Source organism: Coturnix japonica, chromosome 8 (assembly GCF_054131305.1).
Source record: "Coturnix japonica strain WE chromosome 8, WE-NBRP24, whole genome shotgun sequence".
NCBI lineage: Eukaryota > Metazoa > Chordata > Aves > Galliformes > Phasianidae > Coturnix > Coturnix japonica.
Window position 1 is genome coordinate 6,753,492 of NC_140670.1, and position 6,790 is coordinate 6,760,281.

The window sequence follows — 6,790 nt, forward strand, 5'->3', positions numbered from 1 at the left end:
GTGGACTACTTTAAATTGTATTGATGTCCATGTGAGCAAAACTCCCTGGTTAATTAGAGCTTTGCTTCAAGGACTGTTTGTAACAGCCCACAAGCTAAGCAGCTTCAGGTCCAACCCTGAGAAGTCTAAAGCCATGCTTATGAGGCCAAGTCCTCTACACAGTGAAGCACAGTGCAGTGGTTTGTGTGAGAAAGGAGACCGACCTCCAGAGTCCTCCTGTTGGTGCTGCTCCAAAGTCTTCCCAGTTTCATCTGTTGAAGCTGTTTTGCTTGGTGTGATAGCGTTAAATACTGCTTTGATTGGGAATATATAAGTAGGATCGTAACCACATTGTGTATATGTATAAATATATATATGCATACACGAGTACCTTTGTCAGAGCATTCCATCAGTAGCTTCTCTGGGGGGTGGGCATGTAGAAGACTTCAGCATCCACAAGTACCAAATGCTCTGGCTGAAATGGGGAGTTTTGATTTCGGTGATGTAGAGAGATGAGATCTTGTAATGTTTGTTGAAATATATTTATTTGGGGGCTATTGCGATGGTGGGGAGAACGATATCCTCTTTCATGTGTGTGGATATATTTGAGTCTAGTGTGTGTATCTTGCATTGTGTGTTTGCTAGAAGTCAGGTTTGTAATAAACAACTCATTATGCAATTTCAGTTTCTTTTCCAAAAATACTTGAAGTTTATGCATACTCTTCAGCTGTTAGAAATGCTTCTCAGCTGGTGTGTAACTCACTGATAATGGTGACAACTGGAAACAGCAAAACTTCCTGTAACAACTTCCTCTGAGTATAATTTTTGTTTTCAACTGCAAATCAGAAAACGACATATTCCAGCTGCAGGTGAAAAAGTGCTTTAATTCTGAATTACCGCTCCGTGTCCTGAGGGGAAATCATTTAGCTGCCCTGCATTTGTCTCTGCCTTTCTCAGATTCCCTCCACCGTGATTCATCTTGATTTCTCTCTTGTGATGGAACTTAGTGGAGTATGGTGCTAGATGTATGAAAGTAATTTAATGGCAGATAAAGAGGATAAAGGAGGGAAAATCATGTTTATTTTCCATTAGGTATTGAGATATAGATAGATATCTATATCTATATATATATATATATATATTAGGGAGGGATTGAGGTATTTTGCTATTCATTGTTTAGATAAAGAAAGTGAACTTTACCAAAGAGAGCAGGATTTTTATTTATCTATTTGTTTATAAACAAGTGCTGAGTTGAGTATTTGGTATTAAAAGAAGCTGACCTGTCACAGCGAGCGAGAGCACGAGCAGAACAAGAGCTCCTGTCAGTATGCAGAATGTGTCTTTTGGTCATAATACATATGTATGAGAAACATACCCTGTGAGAGGTATGTAGTGAAGGAATCTTGATTGCTTTCTGCTGTTATTTATATATTTAAATGAGTTAGAGTTTTAGAATTAGTACATGCAGAAAACAAGAAGGTTATTTAGGATATACTAAAATTTTACAATAACAATGCTGTTACTAGTAATTGCAGTGCTGTGAATCTGATAAAACACAGTAAGAGTTGCTTAATTTACACCAGGATGAAGTACGAGAGATGAGAAATGAGGCATTTTAACTTGTTTTTTTACACTTTTTTCATTTTGATCCTCAAATGCAATTGGTTTGGATCGAAATGTTGCTGCTCTGATCTGCTGTCAGTCAGTACAGCTGGGCTGTGATGTGCTGCGCTCAGGCACATCTGTTGCCAGCTACTGTTTTGTATTGCTACCTGGTAACTTACACAGGTGAGAGGAGGCAGCACAACACAACCAAAAATTCTTTCATTTTTTTCTTCTAAAATCTTTAATCATATTCAAAATGATTAATATGTAGCAGTTGTTTGAAGCCAGTGTAAACAGGGGGGTTAGCAAAGACTTTGGGAGTGCCCATTAGCCACGGACACTGGATGACGAGTTACTCCTTGCCAAGTAAATCTGTCTGCAGTGCTCTGAAATCAATGAACGTCATGACAAAGTAATGCGAACAATCTGACTCCAAAACTATAAAATCAATTTCGGTTCATGTTGTTTTGTAAAGTAATTAATACACATAGTGTTATTTCAGATGTTTGATGCTGTGCAGGCTGCTGGATCAGTAGCTGCACCGCAGTCAACGAGTCCCTGAGTATTGAAGGTGAGCTGCCAGTTGGACGCAAACTGGGACACGGAATTCAAAAGCATTTGGAGAGAACTACTTGCAGAAGGATGAGATGCTGTCAAACAGTGAAATACCTCATTTGGGATAACTGATTTTTGTCATCCTCTGCCATAACCGTGACCCATTAGCAGGCACCTCTTGTAGGAGGGCAGTGTGTAGGATATGCATCTAACAGGCTGCAAGTGGGAAACTCTTGGAGGCAGAGGGATGAGTGACGCTTCTCGCATGGAACTTTTTTGCAGCAAAATACACACATTTGCCAACAGTAAAACACTTTGCTAATATGCGATGACACTTCTTCAGAAGTGCTGACAGAGTCAAAAGCCCCAGTTTCAGCACATCCTAAAAGAAAGGTATTGACTTCCTGGTCATACTTACGACTTTTAGTAAGGAATTCTCTTTGTATAAATTAGGCTCTTGTGTTTCTAGAAGCATGTATATTTCTGTTCACATTTGCCAATACGCATCTGGTTTGGGGATTCATAGCATGATCTCCCATTGACTACTGCTCAGAGTGTATTTATAGTGCAATTTTTGCAGTTAAATATAAATTAATTAACATTTATATTACAGCGTTATCCTTGGGGCCCCCAGTGCTGCTAGTTCAGCACAAATTTATGCTGTAAAAATGCTGCCTTCTCAAAGGGCTACTGTTATTATATGTAAATCTATAAGGAGAAGAAATTCTAAAGAGGCGTTATCTTCATTATTTTCTCATCCTTGCTTCAGACAGGAAACACGAAGTAGATTAAATGATTTTATTTTTTCTTTGGGTCTCAGAATTCCATGCAGAGGCTGGGAATTCAGCCAGAAAGGTCTCAGATTGCAGATCACATCCATAAATAATCAGTTATGCCAGCAGTCCACTTATCAATATTGAGCTTATGTAAATATGCATAAATAATAACAAAGTACTGCAGTGACCCTTTCATTCTAGAGTAAAAGAACCACGATGTTTTAATGTGGACTTCCAGATCCTAAGACCTGCTTTTTGCTGTTTTGCAATTGCTGCAGTTCAGATTACATTTCCTAGGTGGAGATGGGGTGTTAATGAATGAATATGTTCTACCTGCAGCTAAAACCTGAGCACTGCAGGAGGAGATTATATTTCTAATATAAAGGGTCTATTAGACCCTTGATGTATACATACTTAGCTAAAAGCGCTTGCAAAAATATCAGCCCATGTTGTTCAAAAACCTTGTTTCTAGCTGCTGCTATCTTTTCACTAATTATTAAATGTACTACAGATGACATTTTGGTTTGCCTTGTCAGCTTGTGTTATGGCCAGCTCCAAGAAGTGTCACAGGTCAGGGCCGGGAAGCCCCATTTGTCAGGGGGCATGGAGTTAAAGAATAAGTTTTGCACCACTTTCCTGCCCTTTGGAAAGAATTAAGTGTAAGAGATTCAGTTAGAGCTGTTTTTAGTACTGTGGTGAACCATGGCTTTCTTCTCATTTGCTCATAGGGGTTGTAAAGTGCTAATGATCTACAGCAGAAATTAATTATCGTTAATTATTCCCTTTCAAGCACAGACTGTCTTAACACAGTGTATGGATGCAGATTAAATAAACTCCTGATTTCATTCCCTTTTCTGTCCTTGAAGCAAACGCTGCTTCCTCTTTGTATCTGGGTATGGAGATGCAAGAGGGGAATGCTTGTCCCATTTCAGTAGGCAGAGGCTGGCGGTGCTTAAAGCCTAAAATGGGATTAGGGCATCGCTTTTGTCACAGCTTCACTCTTGTCTCTGGGCTATAAGTAGAATGAAGGTGAGACTGATATATCTCCCAGATAAATACATTGAGAGAAATTCTGTGCATAATAAGAACAGTGCATCTGACTTCATATAAATGAAGGTCACAATAATGCTCTATATATGCTATGCAAAATGATGCTATTTTATGCACGGTCTGTGTATAACCAGTTACACTGTTATGGAAAAATTTAACTTGCAAAGTGCAGAAAGTGTAGAAATTAATTACACAAAGCGAGTCCAGGGTAACCGTTGTCAAACTGGTATAGCAAACAAATTAAATTTGATCTGTTGCCTAAATGGACACATAGTTGAGATCAGTACAGGGGGCTATGCTGGGTGTCCCATCTGCATCAAGAGCTCAGTCTAGAGGGCAGAGAAAGCTGAAAACACCCTACAGTGAACAGCAGTGCTTTCAGGGGACATAGAGAAGTCAAAGTGTGTTGGTTTTGATAGTAGTGTTTGTTGTGGTTTTTTTCCACCATCAAGAAGTTGCTGTGATTTGGTGATGTAACGAGCCCCTTGTAATGATGCTGGTATGCACTTGCTGGCAGTGTGATGCTCTCTGCCATCTAACCCAGGAAATGTGTCAGCTCTGAAAGCTCCTATAATAGTTTGCCAGCAGGAAAGGCTGTGCCTGAATTCCTGCGTTTCATCACTTGTATAATTGCTGGAATACTGAATGACACGTGTGTAATGGCAGCATCTACCAGCAGTGGTCATGGGAATTTCTGGGGCAGGGCCCAACAAAACACTTTTGGCTCCTTCTTGCAAAACAGCCCCAAGCTTCTCTTCTTTCATTAAATATCCCAGCGCTCCAAGGGCTCTTGCAGTTGGCAGATATGTTTTGAATCTGTGTCTCAGAGCTGTGATTTCAGCTAAAAGAAGTGAATTACCATGGAGATAGGATGAGTTTGGGGCACTTTCTTAGCTTGTGCAGCATCAGCTTGTGCTTCTGTTGTGTTCCGGAACAAGGAAGCTGAGACCACCAAAGCTCCTTTTTTAGGTGTTGTCACATTGTGAAATGAAATCCCTGCAGTGAATAGAGCGTCCTGTTGACTTTGAAGTCAAAACTCATCCCTCAGCTGTGGGAATCTTTCCCTTGGCTCCCCAGCTAAGGCAGGAGGCTGAGGCTGGGACAGCCACCTGCTGCTTGCACAGCTCCATTCCTCTGAGCCCTCTGCAACCTGCTAGGATGCTCCTAGCAGCTGCAGTAACAGTCTGGTGCGAAGGTGCTGCTGTAGGCAGCCTGTTTACTGAGCGGTGAGAATGAGAGCAGGTAATTCCCACGTGCTTCTAATTGCACAAATCTGCTTTAGGGAATGGTTTTGTTTCTGTGGTGCTAGCTCCTCTTAGCCTCAGCATACACCTCTGCTGTAAAGTGCAAAGGAAAGAAAGTACGCCATTCCCTAGCACCCCCAGCAAAAGTGCTATCGCTTCACCCTGGGGCTGTTGTGGCCCCGTGTGCTAGGAGGGCTGGTGGTAGTGGGCTGTGTTCTGGGACATCCCTGCACCCACCCACCTCTGCCTTTCATCTGGGGGCAGCCCAAAGGCTGCCAGCTCTCTTGCTGTGTTGTGTTATGCCCAACCATGCCCTGAGAGCTCATGGCAACCTTCAGTGCATCCACTGTTAAGGGTCATCTGCCTGGGTGCTCCCTTGCTGTGAGTCAGTCAATCATTAACCTCAGCAGCACCAATGTGTTCTCATAGAGCATCTCAAGTAGACTAATAAACAAGAGAAAAGTAAAGAGCCTATTCCAGGCACTGAGATGTATTCCTGCATTATTGTGTATGGATAAATACTGTGATGCTTGATGGGGTTGTGAGAGATTTAAGAAGGACCTGCAGCGTGGGACAGGAGAACAGAGAGAACAGGGCAGAGATGTGCTAATGGTAATGAAGCCAGGATCAACAACAGGAGCAACATGTGTAGGGGTGTGTGTGTGTGTGTGTGTGTGTGTGTCAAACTGGCATAGGCTGGGTGGGAAATGCTTTCAGTTTCTTCTGACATGTTGGGTGTGATTCCCAACTTCTTGGTTGATGTTGGGAGCAGTCAGTATCAGTGTGCTGAGGGGAAAGGAGGACAGGAAACCATACCTTTGTGTTTTTTTGGGTGACCACAGTTAAGAACATATGCTCATGTCTTGCCAAAGTATAGCCCTGTGTGTTGTCAACTACTTGACTGCTTTAAGACACCTTTTTCTTTAGTAAACAAAAAAAAAGTGGGAAAGACTTCTTAAATCTGGCCAGCACATTGCCCACAAGTCTCTTACACATAAGTGCTGGAGTAACATTCCTCTAAAAAGTCCAAAGAAGATGATACCTGCACAATTCACTTGTTTGAGGTTTCTGCTTGCAGTGAGCTGGGTTGGAGATCTCTGCCCCAGGGCCTGCTGGCTGGCATGGAGGGAAGATGTGTGCAAGGCTATTTGCCTACAGTGGCTCAGTTCCACTTGCCAGCGACTGTCACAGCAGTTCTGGCACCTTGCAGGCAGTCCTATAATGACAGCCAGAAAGCTGGTAGCACTGAGAGCAACCTGCTTTTCAGTACCTGGTTCCTCTTGGTAAATAAGGGAACAGATGTGACAAGCACAGCAAGCCAGGCAGTGCACCTGGACCTTGGGCTCTTCAGCTGCCTTTAAGAGTGGCCAAATTTTCCAGCTTCTTTCAATAGAGAATGGGCACCAGCTCTGTAGCAGTCTGAAATGGGAGATCTGGAAAATACTGTCCTTTTGGGAAATATGAAACACTTCATTGAGCCTCCAGCATGAGCTGCAGGTTCCTGAATCTACAAGTCCTTAGCTTGGGTCAACCTTAATGAGTGAGCTATTTCCACTGAGAAGCTGCAAAGAGGTACTTGGA